The sequence below is a fragment of the Polypterus senegalus genome, chromosome 12, assembly GCF_016835505.1.
Source record: "Polypterus senegalus isolate Bchr_013 chromosome 12, ASM1683550v1, whole genome shotgun sequence".
NCBI classification, from domain to species: Eukaryota; Metazoa; Chordata; class Cladistia; order Polypteriformes; family Polypteridae; genus Polypterus; species Polypterus senegalus.
The window spans coordinates 8,559,302-8,586,355 of record NC_053165.1 but is presented as its reverse complement, the minus strand read 5'-3'; the positions used below and the strand labels follow the sequence as shown (position 1 = coordinate 8,586,355).

At 46.2% G+C, this 27,054-nt stretch overlaps 1 protein-coding gene across 2 annotated transcripts in view; it reads left to right on the top strand.

The window, feature by feature from the left end:
- The first annotated feature begins 596 nt into the window (after window positions 1-596).
- The window catches only part of camk1b (calcium/calmodulin-dependent protein kinase Ib), a 176,877-nt gene continuing 150,419 nt past the window's right edge, over window positions 597-27,054 (top strand). For both annotated transcript variants that reach the window (XM_039771995.1, XM_039771996.1), the window contains exon 1: window positions 597-705. The gene's annotated coding sequence lies outside the window, so the exon portion shown is untranslated. The remainder of the gene's footprint in view (window positions 706-27,054) is intronic.

Genomic DNA, 27,054 nt, shown 5'->3' with positions numbered 1-27,054 from the left:
TATTCAGTATATACAAGAACAATACAGTAATGTGTGTGTTATTGGATAAAATAGAATGTGTTTGTTGATTATTGTAATTTAGATAAAGATCAGATCAAATCTTAAGATGCATTTTTTACATACGTATGTTTTTTCCAAAGTGTTCACATACGTTTTCTTGTCACTGAATGACCTCTCCTCGGCTTGCTCTCACATACACCGTTCGTCGCGGCCTTGTTAAACCACATTTAGGTAACTGAGGATGGAAAAGCGTTGGATTCGGTTTGGATGGCCTTTCCTTAATACTCGGATTTCCTTGGAGGGAACACGACGGTTAGTTGGTAGAAGATGTGAATGAATCTGCCGTCGTGCTAAATTGTTTTCAGCGACGATCTCTGCTTTGACAACGCGTGTCATCTCAAAAGTCTCTTCTTCATTTTTACACTCCTTTTCATTAAACCTTCAGAGATTTGGAAATCACACCTTTAAGAAAACCACACCCAACGTGATTACCCGGGAGCCAATGACAGAGCGTCTCCGCTGGAGGGCCTACTCGCACTGTTCTCCAATTGGCCGCTTGCACCTCCCCGCGAATCGCCACGCTCCACCCCCAGCGCGCTGACGTCAAAGCGGCGCTCAGGGTTGGAGAGCCAGCGGTGCCAAAGCGGTCGAGAAGCGCAGCGGATTTCAAGCGAGGAAGCGACCTGCCCGGGGCGCAAGTCACAGGTAAGGCTGGGCTTCGTCGCTGTGTGTCGCCGAACTATGTATCCCGCATTTCGAAGGAGAAATCGTAGGTTAGGCGAAAAAAAAGAGAGCGATCGGCTGTGAACGCGCAGGCGCGACCGGACGGCTCGGGATGCTGGCATGCTGTGCTAAAGCACGGCTTTGGAATGGCACAGCTGGACGGCACTTGTACTCACCTGGAGCGCTCGCGGCTCGGGCATCGTTAATACTCCTGCTAAGATGGAGGATGCCGTCTGGCAGAACCTTCACCTTCAGGCATATTTCATATTGCGTGTCGCCGCCGAGACGCTAGATACAAACCGCTCTTTTCCTTCGATAGCGACAGCCACTAGGAGCTGGGTGGGTAGCTCCAGCATGAAGAGCTGGGATCAGGGTGCCAGTGCCTCGGACGAGCTGGCGCCGTTATCGCCTACCTTGTCGTACATAGCCTGGAGTCGAGGTGGTGTCTGTACGAATGAAACAAGCGAAGCCACCGCTTAATCAGAGGCAAAAATATAAAGCATGTTTTTGTTAAATAGCGAGGGGGGCTTTCTTAACATGTCTTCCAGATGACATAGCAGGTGAAAGAAAGCGTGTAAATTACCGGAATGATGAGACATGCCATGCCAAGGTAACCATGTTTTCGTACTGAAGGGTTTATCTGTAAGGGGGGTTTCAACTTTAAGCTTTACCTTTGGTCATGCATGGCCTTCTCCAGAACTTTCAATTAAATCCAGAAATCTGCACCCTTTTGTGTGTGGGTGTGTTTTCAGTGAGTGGCTTGGCATCCCTTCAAGCATTACCTGTTGCCCACCACCTCATCCACATTTCTAGATAACTTCAAAGTGGAGCGCATTGATATGTAAAAAAAGATGTTAATGTACAGTTGGAAGCAGAGTTTCATATGTACATCTGTAACGGAGTGTGTACATATTGTAAAGCACGTCAAAAGACTTTTTATCTTCACCATCAACATCCTTTAGTGTGGCACAATCGCCGTCCATCAGTCTTTATTTTACGCAGCCAGCTTCACGATGTGCCCTGGTGACGGACTGGGGCCATGGACAGGGTCGCTTCCTGCTTTGTGTGCTCACGTCTGCCGAAATGAGCTCTCTGTCTACCGGAGACCCTGGATAAGCAGGTTAGCAAATGTGGGTGAGTGGTTGGATCTTTCGCAATGAGCAGTAACTCCAGACCCTTTTAAAAAGCACACACCAATACAATTCAGAACAACGCAAATAGCCAGTGTAATCTGAAGAGAAGTAAACTGGAAACAAATGAAGAACCGGCAGGTTGAGTGAGTTTCTTGAGTGTCGCAAGGCAAGCCATGAGTTCGATCTGATCAGGCTGGCATGCAGTTTCAAGTGTAGAACTCCCTGAATATAACAGGTACACAAATTCTCTTACATTATATGTACATACCCATCCATCCATTATGCTAAGCACAGGGTCACTGGGGTCTGCTGGAGCCAATCCCAGCCAACATAGGGCACAAGGCAGGAAACAAACCCCGGGCAGGGCGCCAGCCCACCACAGGGCACACACCAAGCACACACCAGTTACAATTTAGGATCACCAATGCTCCTAACCTGCATGTCTTTGGACTGTGGGAGGAAACCCACGCAGACACGGGGAGGACATGCAAACTCCATGCAGGGAGGACCTGAGTAACGAACCCACAGGTCTCCTTACTGCGAGGCAGCAGCGCTACCCACTGCTTCACTGTACCGCCCATATGTACATATACTTGCTGTAAATAAATATATTAGCTGATTAATTTATTCAAGGCAACTTACAAAATTTCAGATACAATTGGTTAGATTCCTTTCTACAGGCAGGTGAAGGGACTCACTTATAGTCACACATTGACCGTAGTGGGATTTGAGCCAACTATGTCCAGGTGTGAAGTCCAAAGCCTTAACCACTACGCCACTCTGCCTCTCTTAGATATAAATATGCAGTCGGTCGCACATTTTCCATCACACATAACAGGAGCGTCACGCTTACACCTGCAGCTGCTCAAGCCAGACCTGAGCAGTTATCCCGACTGTGTGACTTTGTCCTGTGAATGTCCAAAACCTTAGTAATTACGCCACTTTGCCTGCCTAAACAGTCACTCACTCGCACGTCTTCGGGATCTGGGAGGAAAACTGGAGATATGACCAGTGGAATTAATGGTGTGCCTTTGTCCTGTGAATGTGAAGTAAAGACAACATGCAAAGTCCTCACAGAAGGCCTCTGCCATGTCAGGATTTAAACTGGGTCTTGGCACGGTATGGAGCCACAGCATCCCGCCACTGCATATTTGTATACGGCAGGGGTCCCCAACTCCGGTCCTGAAGGGCCCCAGTGACTGCAGGTTTTCATTCCAACCCTTTTCTTAATTAGTGACCTCTTTTTTTTGCTCCTAATTAAGTTCTTTTTGAATTCATTTTAATTGACTTGTTCTTGAAGACTCAGACCCCTTAATTGTTTCTTTTTCCTTAATTAACAGCCAAACAATAACAAGACACAAAATGAGCCAAAACATGAGCAGCAAAACTGTGTCCATCATACAATATCTGAAAATAAAGAAAGATGAGGGTCTCAGGAATGTTGATCTGCTCAGGTCCCCTAAACATTTTAATGGTGCTCTTAGAAAAGAGAAAATCAACAATTTTGGACATGTCTGCTATTCCACATGCCTCGCAGTAAGGAGATCCAGGTTCGCTTCCCAGGTCCTCCCTGTGTGGAGTTTGCATGTTCTCCCCGTGTCTGCGTGGGTTTCCTCTCACAGTCCAAAGACATGCAGGTTAGGTGCATTGGTGATCCTAAATTGTCCCTGGTGTGTGTATGCCCTGCGGTGGGCTGGCACCCTGCCCGGGGTTTCTTACTTCCTTGCACCCTGTGTTGGCTGGGATTGGCTCCAGCAGACCCCCATGACCCTGTGCTAGAATATAGCGGGTTGGATAATGGATGGATGCTATTCCACAGTGACAGCAGCAATAAGCCATGGAATTAAAGAACGGGTTTAATGAACGCCAAGAATCGTTGCCTAATTAAACAGTTGGTTGGAGTTTGAGGCCCTGGCTTAGTTGGTCTTCTGTTGGCTCCCTCGCTTCACGTTTCATTTCTGTTTGGGTGCCATTTAAGGAAAGATATGAAGCAATTCAGAGGAGCGATGAAGACATTCAGAGGAACAAATCTTAAAAAACAAGTCCATTAAAATTAATTCAAACGAAGTTCATTAGCAACAAAAACAGGTGACTAATTAAGAGAAGGGTTGGAATGAAAACCTGCAGCCATTGGGGCCCCCCAGCACTGGAGTTGGGGACCCCTGGTATACAGTGTGTAGCGATTATGACTGGAGGTCCGTCAAGAAAGGAAACCACACATCAATATTCCCCTTTAACTTCACCGTGGTGGGATGAGGTAGGACCGTGGAGTCTGTCAGTTCTCCCTATAGCTGTATGGGTGTTTCTTAGGGTGCTTTGACTTTACTCCTTTATTCTATAGATGTGCAGGTTAGGTTAAAGGTCAGTTCTGTTTGTATAGTGTAGTACGTACTGTATATAATATATGGGTGGCACGCTGGTACAGCTGCTTGTCAATAAGGAGTCTGTAGTTTGCATCCCAGGTCCTCCCTGCGCAGAGTTTGCATGTTTTCTCCGTGTTCATGTGGGGTCTCTGATTTCCTCCCACTGTCCAAAGACATGCAGGTTAGATGAAACGGTGACACTAAAGTGACCCCTGGTGTGTGACTGGTATGGGTGTGTGTGTGTGTGTTAGCCCTGCAATGGACCAGCAGCCTGTCAAGGGTTTGTTCCTGCCTTGTGCCTCATGCTAGCTGGGATAGGCTTCATCCCTCCCAGCGCACCTGGTCTGGATTAACTGGGTTGGAAGATAATATAATATAACTGTGATGGGCTGGCGCCCTGCCCGGAGTTTATTTCCTGCCTTGCACCCTGCGTTGACTGGGATTGGCTTCGGCAGACCCCCCGTGACCCTGTGTTGGGATATAGTGGGTTGGATAATGGATGGCTGGATAATATGATATAATACAGTATGTGTGGTACAGTGGTAGCACTGCTGCCTTGCAGTAGGTAGGCCTTGGTTCTCGTCCCGGGTCCTACCAGCATGGAGTTTGAATGTTCTTCCTTTGTCTGTGTTGGTTTTCTTCTAAAGTCCAAAGACGTGCTTGTTAGGTGGATTGGCGATGCTACGTTGACCCTAATGTGTGTTTGGTCTGTGTGTGTTTATGAGTTCACCCACTGATGGACTGGCACCCTATCCTGGGCTTGTTCATGTTACGCTGTATGTTTGCTGGGATAGGCCCCAGCCCTGTCACACAATGCAGCCCCATCACCCGGGACCCGAATCTGGATTAAGTGATTAGGATTAAGCTTGTGTTTTAAGACGGTATAATTTATGGGTGGCACGGTGGTACAGTAGCACAGTTGCTTCTCAACAAGGAGGCTGCGGTTCACGTCCTGCATGGAGTTTGCATGTTCTTCCCATGTCTATGTGAGTTTTCTCTTTGTGCTTATAATATAATAAGATAATACAGTGTGTGTGGTACAGGGGTGGCACTGCTGCCTCGCATTAAGGAGGCCAGGGTTCTCCTTCCAGTGTGGAGTTTGAAATGTTCTCTCCTTTTGACTTTGTGGGTTCAAAGACATGCATGCTAAGTGAATTGGCAGCGTTAAATTAATGCACCATTACATCCTGGAGTCTCCTTGGGTCTGACGTGACACCTGGATTTGGGGATTTTCTGCCATTTTTCTCTGCAGATCCTCTTAAGCTCCATCAAACTGGATGGAGACCACCGGTGGATGGCTATTTTCAGGGCCCTCCAGAGATGTTTGATTTGAGCTCAAGTCTGGGCTCTGGCTGGGCCACTCAAGGACACTGCCAGAGTTGTCCCGCTTGGCCACTCCTGTGTTGTCTTTGCTTTGTCCTGTTTGAAGGTGAACCTTCTGCCAAGTTGGTGGTCCACCGTGTGCTGCAGTAGGTGTTCTTGCAGGGTATCTCTGGACTTTGCTGTGTTCAACTTGACTGTTGTCTTAGCCCCCAAACCTCACAGCATGGTGCTGCTGCCTCTATGCTTCACTGTCACGGGTGTTGAATTGAGCCGGGGGTCCTCCAGACGTGGTGCTAATTGGACCAGAAAATCTCCTTTTGCCCAGTCTGAGAGTCCTTTACTTACCAGTCAGTCCATCTGCCTTTGACTAAGGAGAACCTTCTGTCTGGCCACTGTGCCATTCAAGCCCAAATCAGCGTGGCAGTGCTGGTTGTCCTTCTGGACGTTTCATCTCTACACAGGTTCCCTTGTGTTCACCAGAGTGACCATTGGGTTGTTGGTCACTTTGCAGTGATTGTCCTTCTGGAAGTTTCTCACATTTCCACATAGGTTCTCTGGAGTTCACTTGAGTGACCACAGGGTCCTTTTGGAAGTTTCTTCCATTTCCAAACATCTTGTCTCTAGTTGACCAGAGTGACCACTGGGTTCTTGGTTACTTTGTGGTGTTTTTTCCTCTGGAAGTTTCTCCCATATCCACACGGGTTCTTTTGAATTCACCAGAGTGACCATTGGGTTGTTGGTCACTTTGTGGTGGTTGACCTTCTGGAAGTTTCTCCCACTTCCACACAGGTTGTCTTGAGTTCAGCAGAGTGACAATTGGGATTCTTAACAACTTTGTGATTGTTGTCCTTCTGGAAGTTTCTCTGATTTCCACACAGGTTCTCTTGCGTGCACCAGAGCGACCGTTGGGTTGTTGGTCACTTTGTTGTAGTTCTACTTCTGGAAGTTTCTCCCACTTCCACACAGATTCCCTGGAGTTCAACTAAGTGACAATTGGGTTTCTTAACCACTTTGTGATTGTTGTCCTTCTGGAAGTTTCTTTCATTTCCACATAGGTTCTCTGGAGTTTACTTGAGTGACCATGGGGTCCTTTTGGAAGTTTCTTCCATCTCCAAATATATTGTCTGGAGTTGACCACCAGAGTGACCACTGGGTTCTTAGTTACTTTGTGGTGGTTGTTCCTCTAGAGGTTTCTCCCATCTCCACACAGGTTCTCTTGAATTCACCAGTGTGACCATTGGATTGTTGGTCACTTGGTGGTGGTTGACCTTCTGGAAGTTTCTCTGATTTCCACACAGGTTCTCTTGTGTGCACCAGAGAGACCGTTGGGTTGCTGGTCATTTTGTGGTGGCTGTCTTTCTGGAAGTTTCTCCCACTTCCACACAGATTCCCCAGAATTCAGCGGAGTGACAATTGGGTTTCTTAACCACTTTGTGATTGTTGTCCTTCTGGAAGTTTGCAACGATCATCAGCTCCGAAAATTTTATGCCTCACAGGTGTCTCTTTGCAAGTGGGCTTCCGTCTATCCTTAACCGAGGAGAGGCTTCTGTAAAGCCCAGATCAGTGGTGGTTGTTGTCATCCTTCCGGAAGTTTCTCCCATCTCCACACGGGTTTCTGTGGAGCTCGGCTGGAGTGACCGCCTGATTCTTGGTCGACTGTCTTCTCCCACAATTGCTCTGTTTGGCCGGGTGGGCCACCTGTAGGAAGAGCTGTTGTTGTTCCAACCTTCTTTCATTTAAGAATAATGGAGGCCACAGTGCTCTTGAGGACCTTCAGTGCTGCAGGAATGTTTTTGTGGTCTTCCCCAGATCTGTGTCTCGACACAATGCCGTCTCCGAGCTCTGCAGGCAGTTCCTTTGACCTCATGGTTTGGTTTTCACTCCGTTGCGGACCCTCTATAGAGAGTTGTGTTGTGCGCCTTTCCTAATCGGTCCAATCAATCCAACTGACCACAGGTGGTCTCAACTGCCCATACCAGTGCCATTGAATCCTGTCTCTTGAGGGATCAGCGCTAACACCTGCACCACCGTGTCTCCTGTCTCGTTGAAGTCATGGCCACAGATTTTTGTGAGCGTGTGTGTGTTTTATCATCTTTATCAGTGTACAGCATGTAGATTATCGTTTTGTTGTCGGGTTTTATTTGACAGCGGGGCGCTTTACACATACAGAACGCCCTTCTTCTCTGATTCAGCAGAGCCTGCAGACAAATACTTGAACTAGTATCCACTTGCGCACTCTGGTAGAAATGTACGTCTTGTTTACAACCTGTCTCAGCTGTGTGAAAAAGTAAGTGCACCCTATGGAAATTGTGGGCTTTTTTCAGCATATCGGGACTGCAAATGTTAGACCTTCATTCACGCGGTTCTTCACCAAATGACACGTCAGATTGGCATGGCGTCTTCATCCTCATCCATCTCTTTCTTCTCATAAAGTGTGTTGTTCAGATATGTGACAGTGTGGCTTTTGTAGAGATGTCAGTTTGAGCGCGGTGCCCACTTTTTCAACATACAGTATTTGAGCAGGCAAACAGTAGACTTTCATGTCAACAGTGCCTACAGATAAAGGTGAACGAAAGACGCATCAAATTGGTGCAACGTATTCATTTGCATCATCAAAATGAACAAAAAATGCTGATGTGTCCCGTGGAAAAAGTGAGTCCATCCCTCCATTTATCACCACCTCAGATCCAACCTATTAGAATCAGGTGTTCCAGGTGAAATGCCAATGATTAGAACCTCCTTAAGGAGAAGGTAGGTGGACCTGACCATCTAATTTAAAGGGTGCACATCGAGGGTCTGGTGTTCTCTTTGCTCGTGATGTGTGTGTGGTGCCATCGTGCCAAGGTCAAAAGAGCTCACTAAGACCCTCAGAAAGAAGGCTGTGGATGACCAGGAGTCTGGCAAGGGATTTAGAAAGATCACCAAGTGATTTGAAATGAATCGCTCCACTGTGACGAAAATCATCTAAGTGGGGTGGTTCTCAAACGACTGCTCATGTGCAAGCAGCAGCATCCATTATACAGTGCCTCTCATATCTATCTATCTATCTATCTATCTATCTATCTATCTATCTATCTATCTATCTATCTATCTATCTATCTATCTATCTATCTATCTATCTATCTATCTATCTATCTGGTGGCAACACCACCTATCTACAGTGCAAATCCTGCCTACTATGCCAAGTGCTCCTCCACTCCTCCTCAGCAAGCTTAGTCTCCCTCCTCCCAAATGTGGCTCACCGAGTAGTGTCTGTTGACCCCTTTTATAAAGCCTTTCGGGTGTGGCGGAAGAACTGCCCATAAGGGCTGAGCGGTCGCTGCAGAACCCCCTGTTGGCGCCCATGGTTCCCAACAGGGCTGCACAAAATTCCAACTCTGCTGCAACCCAGGGGAGCTGCCATCTACCACTCTGGGGGAGGTAACACTCGGGCCATTTATGCTTCCTCCAGTCCTCCCACCGTGGAGGAATCCCGGCTGGACTAGGGCCCTGTGCGTCTGCCACACTATCTATCTATCTATCTATCTATCTTTTGTAGTAATAAAATGCATTGCATTTATAACATGGGTAAATTGCTTTCATTCCAACAGAGGGTGCATTCCAAACATTTGTAGTAATAAAATGCATTTCATTTGTCATTCCAACAGATGGCGCATCCCAAAATTGTGCAGTAATAAAATGAATTGTATTTCTCATTCAAACAGATGGAGAATCTGTTATATGCCATTTGGTATGGGATTTGTAAAAGCTGAGCTAATGTTTGCAATGCGCCATCTGTTGGATAGCAGACACATTGCACCTGGAAGGACACACAGACAGACTTGTCCTTTTATGAAGATGTCTGTCACCTTTATCTGTAGACACTGTTTGCATGAAGATCCACTGTTTGGCAGATCAAATATGTTAAATGGGGTGTACTTACTTTTTCACACGATGACGTGTCGTCAAGCGGTTGTCCTTTGGAAGCCACCTTGGGTGAAAGTGTATGGCAAATTAATGTCTTTATGAGTATGAAAATTATTTTTTTTAGGATACAGCTGATGTTTGTTCCATAGCTCAGCTCATTCTTTTAGGAATGTGTTTGGGGTGGCGGGGGTGTTTTTTGGGAGCCCCCTCCCACCCCAGGGTCTCAACAGGCTCTGACTCATAGTTTCTCATTATTATTTATTTATTTTTAAACTTTGCCTTGAGCTATTGGAGGCCTCACACCCCCTCGGACAGGATAACACACGGATCTGTTGGAATGCTTGTGGGGGTCTTTGTGATGTCTTCCCAGTGGATGCGTGGGTCAGTTACCCCCCCCCCTTTATTTTTTTTTTCTCCCCACACGCCGTGGGTGCTCGGGCATTGTGTCTGAACCTCCTCTCATGACTCATTCCTTCAAGGTTTTGAAGGGGATGCCGCTGCCTGTCTGAGTAAGTTTTCTGAAGGTGGGCAGTAAAGGTTCTCATCGCTCCGCCAGTACAATACAGAGGCTGTCAGGGCCGAGCGTTCATTTCAATGCCTCCCACGCCAGCCCACAGTCTCGGCATGACTGGCAAAGGAATTGCCTCTTTTATTAGACGTGATCAGCTACTGTTGCTGCGTTTCCAACACGTGGTGGCTCCTGCTCTGGCAACGACTCTGCTTTAATTTTGTTAGCCCACGTCTTGCTTAACTTCAGCACCTGAAAATTGCAGTTGCTGCGGCCGGTGAAGGTTCGGCCCCTTTTTGTCCCCCTAACTGTTTAGCTGAGATCAGTGAAAGGGTTAAATTATTAAATTGATATTGAGAAAAAGATAAGTGATTCACATCTCGAGGCCCATTGATCTTTGAGAAGAAGGATGAGCAGGAGGAGCAGAAGGCATTTTTTTAATTAAGTCCATTATTTTAGTGGCTGTTTTTTTCCCTTATTGATTTTAAAGATTAAAAATGATTTCTGGGCAAAACCTAATCTAACTGAGGAGATTTTCTCTCCAGATCATTTGTTTTTACTGAAATCGCCAATAATCATCCCGAAGCATCCCGAGGCTGATTCAGTTTTAGATATTTCCCATCCTGCCAGTGACGAGTGGCTCCTGGTACAGGCATTTATTGACGATTAATGGGAGGGGCTGTCACTGTCTTGCAATGGGCAAAGGCCACTGCCTCGTACCAGGATGGGGCCTGGGCCGGGCTCTGCCTGTGCTGTAGCATGCCATTTGATTCTGTGCCCATCCATCTGTTATGCTGCACTCTCATGATGTGAGGGGCAATGGAAGTAAGAGACTGTGGGAGGGGCTAGAGGAGTAAGAAGGTATTGGGAGGGGTCAGAAGAGTTAGAGCGTGATGGTGGGTGGGGGGTTGGAGAACTAAGAGGGTGATGGGAGGGAGTGGCTAGAGAAATAAGAGATCAGTGGGAGGGGAGGCGGAGGAGTAAGAGTGTAAGGTCAGAGGTCAGAGAAGTGAGAGGATAAGGGGAAGGCCTGGAGAAGTACAAGGGTGATAGGTGGGGCAAGGCAAGCAATTAGAGCAAGTGAGGGGCTAGAGAAGTAAGGGGTAGGGGAGGGGTCGGAGGGGTGTTAGATAACTAAGAGTAATTGGAGGGGCTGTACAAGCAATATAGTGAGGGAGAGGCTTGAGATAAAACAGATTAGTGGGAAGGGCTAAAGACATTAGACTGTGATGGGAGGGGCTAGATAAGTAAGAGTAATAGGAGAGGTCTGAGAAGTGAGCCATTGATGGGAGGAGCTAAGGAAGTAAGAGGATAGTGGGAGGGGCAAGGCAATAGAGTGAGTCGGAAGCTAGAGAAGTAAGAGTGTAATGGGAGGGGCTGTGCAAGCCATAGAGTGAGGGGGAGACTAGAGAAATAACATGTTAGTGGGAAGGGCTGAAGATATTAGACAGTGATGGGAGGGGCTAAGGAAGTAAGAGGATAGTGGGAGGGGTCAGGGGAGTAATAGAGTGATGAGAGGGGCTAGAGAAGTAAGAGTGTAATGGGAGGGGCTGTGCAAGCCATAGAGTGAGGGGGAGACTAGAGAAATAACATGTTAGTGGGAAGGGCTGAAGACATTAAACTGTGATGGCAGGGGCTAGATAAGTAAGAGGGTAGGGGAGGTGTTGGAGAAGTGTTGTGGGAGGGGTTAGATAACTAAAGGTAATGGGAGGCGTAATACAAGCAATAGAGTGAGGAGAATAGGTGAGGAGGAGGAGGAGAGGTTAGGAGCACACACTGATAGGTGCATTGCTGCACCCACCACATGACAAACCAACTCGGGTGTGAGAGAAAAAAACAGATTAGTGGGAAATGGCTAAAGACATAAGACAATGATGGGAGGGGCTAGATAAGTAAGAGTAATAGGAGAGGTCTGAGAAGTGAGCCAGTGATGGGAGGGGCTACGCAAGCAATAGAGCGAGGGGGAGACTAGAGAAGTAACAGGTTAGTGGGAAGGGCTAAAGACATTATACAGTGATGGGAGGGGCTAAGGAAGTAAGAGGATAGTGGGAGGGGTCAGGGGAGTAATAGAGTGATGCGAGGGGCTAGTTAAGTAAGAGGGCAATGGGAGGGTCAAAAAAGGCAAGCAGCAGAGTAAGGGAGAGGCTAGAGAAGTAATAAATTAGTGGGAGGAGCTGGAGACATAAGACCTTAATGGGAGGGGCTTGAGAAGTAAGAGAGTTAGTGGGGGGGCTAGAAAAGTAAGATTAACAGGGTGGGGTCTGAGAAGTAATCCAGTGATAGGAGGAGCTAGTGCAGTCAGACGATAGTGGGAGGGGCCAGAGAAGTAATAGAGCCGTGGGAGGAACTAGACAAGTAATATGGTAATGAGACATGCAAGACAAGGCAAGCAGTAAAATGAAGGAGTGGCTAGAGAAATAAGAGCTTAGAGGGAGGAGCTAGAGAAGTAAGAGGGTAAGGGGAGGGTACAGAGAAGTAAAACAGTGAGAGTGAGGCAAGAGAATGACTGAAGGAGCCGGAGGGGACAGAGATGTCAGAATAATGGGAGGAGCAAGGCAAGCAATAGATTAAGGGGGAGGCTAGAGAAATGAAAGGGAAGTGGGAGGGGCTAGAGAAGTAACAGGGTGGTGGGAGGAGCTGGAAGAGTAAGGGGATAGTGGGAGGGGCTAGAGAAGTAAGAGGGTAAGGGAGGGTACAGAGAAGTAAAACAGTGAGAGTGAGACAAGAGAATGACTGAAGGAGCTGGAGGGGACAGAGATGTCAGAATAATGGGATGAGCAAGGCAAGCAATAGACTGAGGGGGAGGCTAGAGAAATGAAAGGGAAGTGGGAGGGGCTTGAGAAGTAACAGGGTGGTGGGAAGAGCTGGAAGAGTAAGGGGATAGTGGGATGGGCTAGAGAAGTAATCCATCTTGCCTTATCAAAAGACCCCGCTTCTCAGTGTTCGCATTGTGGAATTTTAGAAAGCATTCTAAGACTACTACACAGTGGCACGACAGCTTGTGCCACTTACTCACAGATGTGGGATCTGTAGGGGCTTTGTGGATTTGCCATGCTCTGTCTGTGTCTCCGTAAGGTTTTTCTCTGGGCTCCTCCAGTTTCCTCCCACGTCCCAAAGGATAACGGGCCTTTCTAGATTGTCCCCATGTGGATGCCCAAGTTTAACTTGTGCCCAGAAGTGGGTTAAATGGGTTAGAGAATCTTAGGTGTGCTACGTTATGTCTTGATGAAGTATAATGAAAAATCCCAGACAGGGCGCTATATTGATCACAGACAACTTTGTTAATTTATCTCCAGTATCGTCTCAAAGAGTGGCTGCCATGTGTTATCAGCAGGCTGAGGGTCTTCTCACGTCTTGTGCACCTGCTTCTGCATGTCGGAAATTGGTTTACGTTTTACGGAACAACGGTATTTACAGAGAAATAACAAAATCGGCGCTTAAGCAAGAGCCCCGAGGAGACGGGAAACGTATCTGTGTGCTAAAATGAAACCCGTGAAGACGTCTTGCAGGCTATTTTTAAACTCCTTCAGCCGAGTTCAGATACTGCGAAACAAGAAGCTGAATTCAAAAAAAAAAAAAACAAAAAAGGCGGAATTAGCGTTCAGTTCAAGTTTGGCTAACACCGAAAATCAGCGGAGGGTACGGCCCTCCAGGATCGGATTTCCAGAGTCCTGTCTTAATGCAGCTTCTTGACCCGTTCAAAGCTGATCTTTCTGAGGCTTTCTCCATGATTTCAAATGGTGGCTTACGTGTTCTTTAGGGAATGTGGAGAATGCCAGGATGGGTACCCATCCAATAGAAGGTGACGCACACCCACGTGCCCAGACTCTGTCGCCAGGCCATCCCTCACCTTTGGGCAGAGGAGGAAACCTCATTCACAACTTACTGTGGATGGGATCATGAAAGTGACAACCTGCTGTGACCACCATTGTCATCACACTTGTCACTTTAAGTCATCCATCTATTTTTTTGACACCAGTGAGTGCTTGAGGCCATCCCTGGAGGATCGGGTGTAAAGAATGAACCAGCCTCGGATGGGACGGGACACCGGCCCCTCTCAGGTGAACCCTCACACACCTGGCTGGTTAAGCCGGGATGGTGAGTATGGGGTTGGGTTATGGAGTATTAGATCACCGTGACATTTCATTAATTTCTTCGGGGCCTGATCATTCATTCATTCATTATTGCAATACATGGTAGGAGCCAATCCAGGTAGCATTGTTTGCAAGGCAGGAATCAACATATGACTGACTACAAAGGCACTGAGTAGGTCAAGATCTGTTATATCATTCATTCATTATTCCAATACACCTTCATAGCCTATGCAGGTAACATCTCATGCAAGACAGGATTTAAACCACGACAGACAGTGACCTGGCACGGCTTCCTGGACCACCATTATTCTTAAAGTGACGCAGAACTACTGTGACATTATTTCATTTGATTCGTTCATTCATTATACCCATACAGCTTCAAAGCCTATCCAGGCAGCACTATCTGCAAAGCAGGATTTAACCCACGACAGGCATTACTCGAGCATGGGCTCCTGAAACGTTGAGACAGCAGTACTTGTCGTTACCCCATAATGCCATTTCTTTCATAAGTGCCTTGAGCATGGTACAGTGGTGTGAAAAACGATTTGCCCCCTTCCTGATTTCTTATTCTTTTGCATGTTTGTCACACAAAATGTTTCTGATCATCAAACACATTTAACCATTAGTCAAATATAACACAAGTAAACACAAAATGCAGTTTTTAAATGATGGTTTTATTATTTAGGGAGAAAAAATCCAAACCTACATGGCCCTGTGTGAAAAGTAATTGCCCCTTGTTACAAATCACCTAACTGTGGTGTATCACACCTGAGTTCAATTTCCTGATTACTGCCACACCTGTTTCAATCAAGAAATCACTTCAATAGGAGCTGCCTGACACAGAGAAGTAGACCAAAAGCACCTCAAAAGCTAGACATCATGCCAAGATCCAAAGAAATTCAGGAACAAATGAGAACAGAAGTAATTGAGATCTATCAGTCTGGTAAAGGTTATAAAGCCATTTCTAAAGCTTTGGGACTCCAGCGAACCACAGTGAGAGCCATTATCCACAAATGGCAAAAACATGGAACAGTGGTGAACCTTCCCAGGAGTGGCCGGCCGACCAAAATTACCCCAAGAGCGCAGAGACGACTCATCCGAGAGGTCACAAAGACCCCAGGACAACGTCTAAAGAACTGCAGGCCTCACTTGCCTCAATTAAGGTCAGTGTTCACGACTCCACCATAAGAAAGAGACTGGGCAAAAACGGCCTGCATGGCAGATTTCCAAGACGCAAACCACTGTTAAGCAAAAGAACATTAGGGCTCGTCTCAATTTTGCTAAGAAACATCTCAATGATTGCCAAGACTTTTGGGAAAATACCTTGTGGACTGATGAGACAAAAGTTGAACTTTTGGAAGGCAAATGTCCGTTACATCTGGCGTAAAAGGAACACAGCATTTCAGAAAAAGAACATCATACCAACAGTAAAATATGGTGGTGGTAGTGTGATGGTCTGGGGCTGTTTTGCTGCTTCAGGACCTGGAAGGCTTGCTGTGATAGATGGAACCATGAATTCTACTGTCTACCAAAAAATCCTGAAGGAGAATGTCCGCCATCTGTTCGTCAACTCAAGCTGAAGCGATCTTGGGTGCTGCAACAGGACAATGACCCAAAACACACCAGCAAATCCACCTCTGAATGGCTGAAGAAAAACAAAATGAAGACTTTGGAGTGGCCTAGTCAAAGTCCTGACCTGAATCCAATTGAGATGCTATGGCATGACCTTAAAAAGGCGGTTCATGCTAGAAAACCCTCAAATAAAGCTGAATTACAACAATTCTGCAAAGATGAGTGGGCCAAAATTCCTCCAGAGCGCCGTAAAAGACTCATTGCAAGTTATCGCAAACGCTTGATTGCAGTTATTGCTGCTAAGGGTTAGGTTCAGGGGGCAATTACTTTTTCACACAGGGTCATGTAGGTTTGGATTTTTTTTCTCCCTAAATAATAAAAACCATCATTTAAAAACTGCATTTTGTGTTTACTTGTGTTTATATTTGACTAATGGTTAAATGTGTTTGATGATCAGAAACATTTTGTGTGACAAACATGCAAAAGAGTAAGAAATCAGGAAGGGGGGCAAATAGTTTTTCACACCACTGGTAAGGTGCCATATAAATAAAATGTATTATTATTATAAGTCTATTTGAGTTCATACCATAATACAACATAATAACTGAGTCCATTCCGTGGGCCAGGGTTTAGAATGAGGTAGAAGTCTATTTAATGGATAGGGCCGTTCTTGGAATGTGTCATTCTAAGGGAATCGAGACATGACAGACTACATAGGCAGAGAGTGGGGTCAAGACTTGATCATGATCAGCGAGGCAGAAGTGGTCAACACCGTGCCATCATATCATTTATTCATTCATGCATTCATTATTGTACCCCGAAGTCGGAGCCTGTCAAGGTTACACTGCATGCAAGGCACGATTTAACCCATGACAGCCAGTGACAGGGTCAGTACTTGGAACTCTGAGGCAGCAAGACTTGTCACCATCCCATTATGCCATGACATTCATTCATTCATTCATTCATTCATTCATTATTGCAGTACAAGGTCAGAGCCTATCCAAGTAGCGTCGTTTGTATGGCTGGAATCGAGAAATGACAGACTACATAGACAGAGAGTGGGTCAGAAGTTGAACATGATCAGTGAGGCAGAAGTGCTAACTGCTTCTCCATTATATCATTTCATTCATTCATTATTGCAATACATGGTGAGAGCCTCTCCAGGAATCAAGACATGACAGACGATATAAGCAGAGAATGGGTCAGGAGTTGAACATGAGCAGTGAGGCAGAAGTGGTAACCACTACGCCGTTACATCATTTCATTTCATTTCATTCATTCATTCATTATTCCAATACAGCATCAGAGCCATTTCCACATAACTTCGTATACAAGGCAGGATTGAACCCACGCCAGCTTACTTTATGGAGTGCCAGGTCAAAACTCGAGCGCAGGTTCCTGGGACTAATGGCTTCCACCTTATTCTTACTCATTCATTCATTTTTTTTTCCATTACAGAATCGGAGCCTAATCAGTCAGCCTCGTATGCAAGGCAGGAGTCTGCAACGTGACAGATAAGGACTTGAACTCGGGTTCCTGCTAGTGCTGGCCGCTAGCTATTATGCCGTTTCATCGATTCAGTGATCTAATGATAGGAATGGCCAGAGCCCATCACAGAGGGACCCCCTTTAAATAGCGTGGCAGGGTCAGGGGTTAGTGCTGCTGCCCAGTGGGTTCGTTGTCCCGGGTTTGATGTTTGAATCCTGTGCTCTCAGTACTGGTGGAGTTTTCTTGTTCTCCAAATGCCCCTCATGGGCTTTTCTCCGGGTGCTGTTTTTTTTTTTTGTTTTCCTGCCATATGGCACCCTGCCCGGGGATTTGTTCCAGCCTTGTGCCCTGTGTTGGCTGGGATTGGCTCCAGCAGACCCCCGTGACCGTGTGTTAGGATATAGCGGGTTGGATAATGACTGACTGACTGCCATATCCAAAGGTCATGCATTTCTGGCTGATTGGCCCCCTAGGTGGGGTGGGGTGTGTGTGTGTGGGCATCGGTGATTCTCCAAGACTGGCACCTGCCCTATGCCTGATACTATCAGAATAACTCCATCCAGCCACAGCCCTGAATCAGAGAATGCTGCATGACGTTATGTGACCGCTTCTAGTCAATGGCATACCAGACTTATTTTATATAGTGCCTTTCTATTGTGAACGCCATCCCAGGGCGCTTCACACTTCCAATGATTGCTTACATCGATCATCTATATTTAATAAATGAGCCACTCGGGAATCACAGGGGCGACTTGGGTAGGCTTCACTGCCTCAGTCCACCAGAGGGCACACTAGCCTGTCATGGCACACGAGGAGAACACACAAATTCCATGCAGGGCGCAGACTGAGCCCGCTCCCCCTGCGGTTGGCCTTTCCCTGCACATCTCCATCTGTATTGATGATCATTCGGCCGCAGGCCCGGTCCACTAATATCTGCCATTCATCAGTTGCCATTACCAGCTGAAATTCCAGCTGTGGCCGGGTAATAATCATTTAAGGGCAGCAAAGCGGTAAGTCATCATCGTTACCGAGGGGGAGCGCGGGATACATAATTGATAAAAATGACAGCATTGCAGGGTCCGTAGGGGCAAACAAACAAACAAGCAGCTATCATTTGGTAGCGCTTCCTGGAAATGGCTGATAGTCCTTATCCATGTGAAGCCTCCGCACGATTAATAACGAGACTTTTTAAAGAGGAGATCTGGCAACCATTCATAGCTGCAGCTGGCACAAAAGGTGATCCAGCAGACCAGTACTGGGCGCCTCCTTTTGTATGCCAGCATCCCGGATGTTAAGTGTGACTCACACACAGGCACGCATTCGGAGAGACAGCACCTTGTTAAAGTCGTCGCTTCCTGCTGGTGTGTGAAAAAGTAAGTGCCCCCCACACAAACTTCAATTTCTGTGCTTATTACGTATCAGGTGAGATGAAGGCCACAGAATGGGTGGGTATCCCGGTCAGACTAGGTCCCGGGCACATATCGTCCAACCGAGTGAACGGGGTGGCAGCAGTCCCCCCGTTTCAGTGCTCCACAGCTTATGTAATCTTTTGAGCTGCTCGGTCATTTTGTACTTCCATCCTATCCAGAAGTGCTTTGGGCATGGCAGAAGTCTTCCGGGGTATAAGAAGCCTCTCCTCTGCCAGACATGCTGGTGTCAGGAATGGAGTAGGAAAATACTTATGTGGAGCGCAGCGACTGTGAAGAAGTAAGCGTTTGTGGATCAGAGACACAATTGTGTGTTTGGGGTCTGCAGTGTAAGGCATTGTCCTATCATTCACAGAGGACAACAGAACACACGGGCATTTAGTCCTCACCAGGTCAGTCCCGCTGCATCATTGTGATTGCTTATTCAGCGGGCAGCCTGGTGGCGCAGTGGTAGAACCAGAAAGACTTACGAAGATGAACGACACTCCACAACTGTTACACCTCAGCTTGCAATAGAAAGACCCTCTGCTGAGATGGCACAGTGGCCTAGGGGTCTCCCCTTATTTGGAGGGGTACCGTTTCGCTACTGGTACCGAGGTCCGAAAGCTGGTATCAATACCAAACTGAACATTTTAGTACTGATCCTCCATTACGGCAGTGGCACCACAAGCATTTTCGGAACCCTTCTATGGGGAACCAGATGCCATCCCAGCACGGGGCAGACATCAGTCTTAAATGGCACGTCAGTCCGTCATAAGCTGTGCTTGCTCAGGTGGCCGGTAAGAGGACAACACGATTTCCAGGGAGAGCCCATACAGACACCGGGAGAACATGCCAACTCCACAGCCATTCAGAATTGAACTCGTGGCGTGGAGCCACGCCATTCTGTTGTCATATTAGATGGCCCAGGACCGACTCTGCTGGATGATGGTCCGGAGTGGACGGGTGGCCAGTGTGCTGGGTTCTCCTGGACTCCAAGAGTGTCTGATCTTGTCTCTGGGGACCCCTTCAGAGGTTTATGTTCAGAGTTTTTTCTTCTTCTCTGTTGTTAACTGGCAGAGAAAATGGACAGGCAGTGCCAGCCTCCATTCATTTTTAGCAGTCTGGTGCTGCCTCTTTCTTCCTGTGTATTTGTACAAATCCATAACTTTATGGATTCTTTATGTCTTTTATCACTTGTCAAGTTTTTAATTGTATTTTGCCCTTTGAACTTGTCGCAGTACCCTGAGCCTGCACACGGTAAACTGAACTGAGCTGGATTGTTATTATATGGCCGCTTCCTCTTCCTCCTCTTCCTCTTTATCTTTTCCCCCTTCTTGCAGGGTTGACGTTTTCTAGGTTTCCTTAAAAAGTGTCAAAGCCTTAAACCAAAACTGTCTAAGCTGCCGAGTCCAAGTGTCACTTGCTGAGTTAGCCGATGGCTGTGCCGTCCAGCATTTCACCCCGCCAGCTCGTAATTGCCGTCCTGTTCTCAGTGACGCAACTCCCGGATTCCCATGACCCTCTGTGTGAATATCTGCTTCCTGATCTCTGCGGGTAATTACACGTTTCCACGCTTTGCATTTGCTGTCTTCAAGCTAAGTGGTCACAGACGTCCCCAAGGTAAACAAACGAGCTGATATGGGTCTGGAGCTGACATGTAGTGAATTGCGCCCACTGGTGGCCACTCCATGTACAGTGGGTTGAGAAAGCATTCAGACTCCTTCACTTTCTGCACACTTTGTAGATTTCATTTGAAATAGCCGTGCTATTCGTCTAAGACAGTTTGAAATGTAAGTCATCAACGTAGACCTTGGCGTTAATGTTTGCAGTGCACCGTCAGTTGGAATGTACTTTGTAATGCATGTGGTAGTAATAATGCATATGTCATTCCAACACATGGTGCATCACAATCATTTGTAGGAATAAAATGCATTATTACAAAGGTTTATGATGTGCCATTTGTTGGAATGGCAAATGCAATGGATAGGTCTCTGGCTATGCCATCTTTAAGTACATGTTCACAGATGTTCAAAAGATTAACAAATGAACTGAAGTGGTCTTGAACTGGCATGTAGTGAATTGCGCCCAAGTAATCAAACTAGACCTCCGCATTAATGTTTGCAGTGCACCACCAGTTGAAATGTACTTTGTGATGCATGTAGTAATAACATGCACTGCATTTGTCATTCCAACAGATGGAGCAGCACAAACATTTGTACTAATAAAATGCATCACTGCAGATCTGTTGGAATGACAAATGAAAGGCATTTTATTACTAAAATTTTTGCAGTGTACCATCTGTTGGAATGGCAGATGCAATGCATATGTCTCTGTTAGATACCATTTGTTATGGGATTTGTAAAAGCAATGTTAATGTTTGTGAGACATCAACTGTTGGAACGGCAAATACAATGCATGTGTATCTCTTAGATACCGTTTGTGATTGGATTCTTAAAAGCAGCTTTAATGTTTGTGAGATGCCATCGGTTGGAATGGCAAATGAAATGCATTTTATTACTAAAAATGTTTGTGATGTACCATCTGTTGGAATGGCAGATGTTGTTTCTGTTGGATGCCATCTGTTATGAGATTCCAAAAAGCAGTGTTAATGTCTGTGAGACGCCATCGGTTGAAATGGGAAACTAAATGTATTTTATTACTAAAAATGTTTGTGATGTGCCATCTGTTGGAATGGCAGATGCAATGCACATGTCTCTGTTAGATACCATTTGTTATGGGATTTGTAAAAGCAATGTTAATGTTTGTGAGACATCAACTGTTGGAACGGCAAATACAATGCATGTGTATCTCTTAGATGCCATTTGTGATTGGATTCTTAAAAGGAGTGTTAATGATTGTGAGACACCATCGGTTGAAATGGCAAATGAAATGCATTTTATTACTACAAATTTTTGTGATGTACCATCTGTTGGAATGGCAAATACAATGCATGTGTATCTCTTAGATACCATTTGTGACTGGATTCTTAAAAGGAGTGTTAATGATTGTGAGACACCATCGGTTGGAATGGCAAAAGCAATGCATTTTATTACTACAAATTTTTGTGAGGTGCCATCCGTTGGAATGACAAATGCAATAAATCTGCATAACTTTCTGAGAACACATTTTCACTTTGTTGTTACTGGTTATTGAGTGGAGATGTATGGGGGAAAAAATGGCACATTTATCCACTTAAAAATCAAGTCTACAAAGCAAGAAAGTGTCCCAGAAAGAGAAGGGGTCTTAATAGCTTCCAGTGTATGATGAACTCTGCATCGTTCGGCCTAAAAAGAAATGCTCATTTGAGGCCCGATTAGATGCTTGATTTGCACGAGATCTGCCATGTCAGCTATGGACGCTGATGTGCCACCTTCATTAAGACCTGTTGGGGGGGTCTCGTAACCAGTCTCAGTCCAGACTCCCACCACATAAGTGCTATTACTAGTGCCGAGTGTCGCACTTGTCTTTGATTGAAAATGGTCAAGTGGGGCCTGATCCAACTACCAGTTTGCAGCCGGGCATTTGGTGGGGCGGTGCCCACGTTAAGGACTCCTTTAAAAGTGCAGTGACCTTTTAACCCTTTGTTTCCCTCATCCTGTCATCCTGTCCTGAGTAACGGAGAGGTCCGTATTTATGTCCTTGAAGCACAGCAGTTTCCCTTCTCTAAATGTCCTAAAATATGTGGTCTGAGTAAGTTCAGGACTTCCTGTTGCTGAGCCTGCAATCCCCGAGAGGAAACTCGGCGCTGCCTTGAAAAAAACACAACAAACACGCTAAGGGGGACGTGTTGTGGCACACAAGAAAAAAACAAAAAAAAAAAACCCCAAGCTGGTACCGTTGACAGACACGAGGCTGCAGGTGGGCCTGGGAAGCACCGAGCGACCACGTCTCGCATGTTTGTCAGGTCACGGGGAAAACACCAGCATGATGACATTTGCATAATTCCGCAAATAGCGTTGGGTAATAACATGTGGGAACTCGGCACGAGGGTTTCTCCAAAGTAAACGTGTGACCTGGAAGGTTAGAGGTGCAGGCAGTGCGCCAAATGGAGTCTAAAATGCGGACTGCTTGGGGTTAAAGGTGGGGGCTCAGCGTTTGGTGTTGTGTTCATGACAGTCTTGGGTGGGGTCAGTTTTCATAAGAGCTGATTTTAAAGGGAGCCGTCCATAACATCAATACCTAGCACTATAAGGGTACCCCCGGGTGCTCAGACAGTGGCCACTGACCATCTCCTGTCCACCCTGATCTGTAATATTTTTCTGTTCTTCATCATTTGTGATTATATAAAGATTTTGCTGACACGTCAGTAACTCCATTTTGCTGCTCTCTTGAATCGTATTTTCGTTGCTGGTGCCACCGTTTCTCTTTACAACCCATCTTATGTGGCGATGATGCCCATCGGCTTACTCATGACCTCTGGTGTTGCAAAGTGTGATGTCGTCTTCATTTGATTTCTATAAAATCACACTGGCATCTACGCTTTTGGATATTTTCATAAAGGAATTCACTAATGGAAATCCTTTTTTGGTGTAGTGACTTTTTCTGTTAAGGTAGGATGTTGGCATAGTGGTAGCGATGGCTGCCTTGCAGTATGAAATCTGCAGGTTCTGTATTTACCTTTCCAACAGATGGCGCATCACAAACATTTGTGGAACTAAAATGCTTTGTATTTGTCACTCCAACATAGGGTGCATCACACACATTTACATGGTGCATGCGGCATAGTGGAGCAGTGGTAGTGCTGGCTGCCTTGCAGTATGAAATATACAGGTTCTGTATTTACCTTTCCAACAGATGGTGCATCACACACATTTACATGGTGCATGTGGCATAGTGGAGCATTTGTAGCGTTGCGTCGTCACAATAAGCAGTCCAGGGGTTGAGTCCCAGGTTCTTCTTGCATGGAGTTTGCATTTTCTCCCCGTGTCTACATGGGTTTCTCCCAAAAACAGTCCAAACTTATGCTGGTTAGGTGGGCTGGCAACGCTAAATTGGCCCATGTGTGTGTTCACCCTGCAGTGTACTGGCACCCAGCCCAGGGTTTGTTCTTGCCTTGCACCCTATGCTTGGTGGGATAGGCTCCAGCCCAAACACTCAACTCTGGATGAAGTGGTCCGGATTAAGCATATGTTTTAAGATAATATAATATATGGGTGGCACGGTGGTACAAAAGCAGCAAGGTGGCTGTGGGGTTTTCATAGAATTTTGATATTCGCTAGTCCACCGACGGTGAACGTTACCTTCTCCCTCAAACTCCTTTTCGTCTCCCCTTGTCTCTTCTCTAAACGTGTTATTAAACGCTTAGGGAGATAAGGAGATCAGAGTCCTAAGCCAGTGGGTGCCACTCCAATGCCAGGCAGTCTCTTGTGAGACATGAGGCTGAAGCGTTTTACTTTGTTTTCTGTATAGTATTATTATTATTATTATGCTGTGTGGTCTGGCAGCTCTTTAGATCGAGTTTTTCCTTCCTAAGAGTCATCATTTTTCATAGTAGCACCTGTTGATTATCGTGCAACGGTTGGCGTCAGAACATTCGAACAATTCAGAAAAAATCTGGACGAGGACGGGCCATTCAGGTCCTTAGTGGGCCCCTTGATGGACTGACCATGTGACTCTGAAGTGGATCAAACATCACGCAAAAATAAAGATCTCATTACGCTTTTAAAATGATATAAATTAAAACAGAATATACTGTGCATTCACATTAAATCCAGTTCACGATGGTGGACAGCATATCTACTATTTAACAAAACGCTAAGGTCTCCGTGTGCATCTGGTTCCTTCCAGAAATCTGATTGGTTGGTTTGGCTTTGCTGTGATTGGTCGGTTTGGCTTTGGTGACATAATCAAATGAGGAAGTGTGAGTGTAAGACACAAGAGGAGGAGGAGGAGGAGGAGGAGTAGTAAAGGTTTAGGAGGCACGCTGAGAGTCTCCTTTAAGGACAGCAAGAATAGAAGCGGACAAGAGGTGAGCAAGGAGCATCGGCAATAACGGCGCATGAGGAAGTGAGCACTGGTCGAGATAAGTTCAGACACACACGAGGATACCCAGGAATGGTACACGTAGGGCACGAGATATCGAAAATTTAAATTGATTCCAATTACATGTCTCTGATGGGTCATTTTCTAGTATACACCCATATATTGTCCCTGGCTGCAATGGGGGTTTTGATAAGACATTCATGTGAATTGTTTTGAGTCCTGAGTTGAACTGGTTTGGTTAAAAAAAAATGGCGGCTTTATAAGCCGGAAACTGGAAGTGATGTCATCTAAAGTCAGAACCGGACGTGATGCTGTTCTGGGCGCCGGAAATCAGAAGTGACATCAATCTGGGCACCGGAAAACTGGAAGGTGACATCAGTCTGGATTCTGGAAAACCAGAAGTGATGTCATCTAGAGTCAGAACTGGAAGTGATGCTATTCTGGATAATGAAAACTGGAAAGTGATGTCAGTCTGGGTGCTGGAAAAACCGGAAAATGACATCAAACTGGGTGCCAGAAACCGGAAAGTGATGTCAGTCCGGGCGCCTGGAAAACCGGAAGTGACGTCAGTCTGGGCACCGGGGGGAAAAAAAACGGAAGTGACGTCAGTCTGGGTGCTGGAAAACCGGAAGTGATGTCATCTAGCATTGGGACCGGAAAGTGATGTCATCTAGAGGCAGAACCAGAAGTGATGCTATTCTGGGAACTGAAAACCGGCAAGTGGCTTTAAATTGGGTGCCAGAAACGGAATGTGACGTCAGTCTGGGCGCCCGGAAAACCGGAAGTGACATCAGTCTGGGTGCCCGGAAAACTGGAAGTAACATCAAATCTGGGTGCCAGAAAACTGGAAGTAACATCAGTCTGGGCACTAGGGACGGGCGTGACATCATTGGTGGAGCATCTGGTAGGTTTTCCCATATCTGGCCTGCAGAGATAACAGAAGTGGGATTAGTGCACCCTGCCACCCCCTGGCCTGATGGGTAATTACCTCCACTTGGTCCTCCTATTTGCACATGTGTCACAACGTATAAATCTTTATACCGTACAGGTGGGCCTCGAGTTCCATTCCTGCAATCCTCTGCATCCCATGTCACACACTCAACTTCAGGGATCGTCGACTTCTAATTCCACCCCGAGTCAAGGGTTGGCGCCATCTTGCCATGCCTCTCATCTCTCCTCCTTTCCTGACTGCGGATCCGGTAAAACCTAAAAAATCGATGGCCATTCCGGCCAACATGTCTCTCCAGTGCTGTCCACTTCATTCTTCCAAAATAAGCCCAAATTGAGTTTTGAGGGTCTGTAAAACCCTACCATTTACCACACTACTTGGTCACTTGGAGGATTGTGTGGATCTGGCGATGGTGAGGGAGCCGCGAAGAGGAAGAAGGAGTATGTTTGTGTGTGTGTGTGTGTGTGGTTAGTTTTACGATGGAATGACGAAAGGGAAGGAGAGAACTAATCCTAAGAGTCCGGGAGGAACCGGAGGTGAATTACATGATCGATTGATTGTTGCGTTTCTAAAGAGGATTTTTATATTTTGTCCTTCTCTTTTACTAGTGTCACTTTTGAATGTGCCACCTTTGATTTGTGGTGGCTTGTTGTAGAGAGAGCTACATGATTTCACAATTGTTTGACACAGTTGAAAGATAAAGATCGTACCGGTGTGCATCTGTCCTTCCCTCACTGGCACTCGATTCTTAACCTACCGGCCGCTCGTTGTGTAGTCATGCTGGGGTATGGTGGCACTGGGGCATCGCGGTGACTTTCTGTTTTAAGAACTTTGGCCGTGACCTTTGACTTTTCAATTGGCTCCACCTCTCGTTTATAAACTTTAGACTACATCTCGTCTTTGGGATTTTTTTTTATTTTTTGGTCATTTAACTCCTGTCATCTCGTACACGGCTGGCAGTCCTGCCAAAAGAAGTACAAGGACACGTTTGTTTGTTTTAAGTTGCAGCGCCTGTCCGCGGATGCCGAGAAGTTAGGAGACGGGACTTTTCCCCAATCACAGCGGACAGAAGAGAAGTCCGTGTCTGATCGAGACAATTTGGGGTTAACCTTTAAGCCTTAACCCTAACCCTAACCCTAACCCTTTGAAGTTATTAAAGAACTCTGATATCTGCGTCCTCACTGCTACCCGAGACCCGGCATTTACCCTCTCAACTTGGAGGAGGTGGAACTTTAAAGAAAAACAAGAGGGAAGTCAGACATTGAAATTCAAATCTCTCAGAGGGTAAAAACCAGGAAGTCGCTCTGCTTGGCTTTGGGACAAAACGTCTAGGCCGTCCTGGATTGACCCACCCAAAGTCCAGACTTTAACCGCATAGTATAATGATTGGCGTTCTTTGTTAATTTTTAATCTGCTTTGATGAGCTGTTCTGGGGTTTATTCGTCTTCTTTTGGCAGCTCCCATTTATGGGTTGTCACAGCCAAGAGTGGCATTTGGGGGTGGCAAGTGGGGCGACTGCGCCTAAGGAGGCCCCGCTTTTGAGGTCCGTGTGTCTCGTTCCAGCAGATTTGTCAAGTTATATTCTCCAGTATATATATATATAT